Here is an 837-nt window from a genome sequence, read left to right as displayed (position 1 = left end):
TTGAGTGGTGTTGCAACCTGCTGTACTGGGTCACAACACTACTCATGACAGTGGGGTGGCTGGGCCAAATCTGTTGCCCTGGGCAGCTGCCCAGAAATCTGTTGCCATATGCAGCTGCCTAGTTTGCCTTTGCCTGCTCGACTCTTGGTACTGTCAGTGGTTGGTTGATTGATAGTTGGGGCTTGGATATTAGTTAGTCTTGTAATTGCCTATCACTTCTCCCACCTTCTTCTCTCACTGCAGGTTGCCATGGTGAAGATCATCATATACTGTATACAAAGGAAGAACACAGAAGGAATCACTAAAAGTAAAATCAAATAAAGCCATGAAATAACATTGAAAGAAACATATGGCTTGTTAGATTCCATTAAGCATTTACATTTGTCTGACCCTGTTTTGCTGGTCATCTGCCCAGAAATATAATTGCAATCATAAACTTTAAACTGACTCCATTTTCCGAATAAATATGTTAACAAATAAAAACACTATTATTATTGGTATAAGTCCCATCAGGTTGAAGTCAATAATTAATGCCAATTTTATGGTCTCCAGTTCTTTTGGTTACTTCCATTCTGGCTCACGGGCTCTCCTGGATTGCGAAGAGGAATATTTCTGTTGCTGAGGATAAGGGTCCTGCTCAGAGATGGGAATAGACTATACAACTGAGTCCAGACAAAGCTCTGCAAACAGCTCTCCCCTTTAGCTGCCTCTGGAGGAATGCTGATAAAATTCTATTGCAGTTCATAAATGCTGGATATTGCATTATGGGCACATATAGTAGAACTTGAAGCTCAAAGGGAAAAGCATGGCCTTAGTTTAATACACTGAGTAACTTAT

Source organism: Chrysemys picta, chromosome 4 (assembly GCF_011386835.1).
Source record: "Chrysemys picta bellii isolate R12L10 chromosome 4, ASM1138683v2, whole genome shotgun sequence".
Lineage (NCBI taxonomy): Eukaryota > Metazoa > Chordata > Testudines > Emydidae > Chrysemys > Chrysemys picta.
This window is presented reverse-complemented; position numbering follows the sequence as displayed.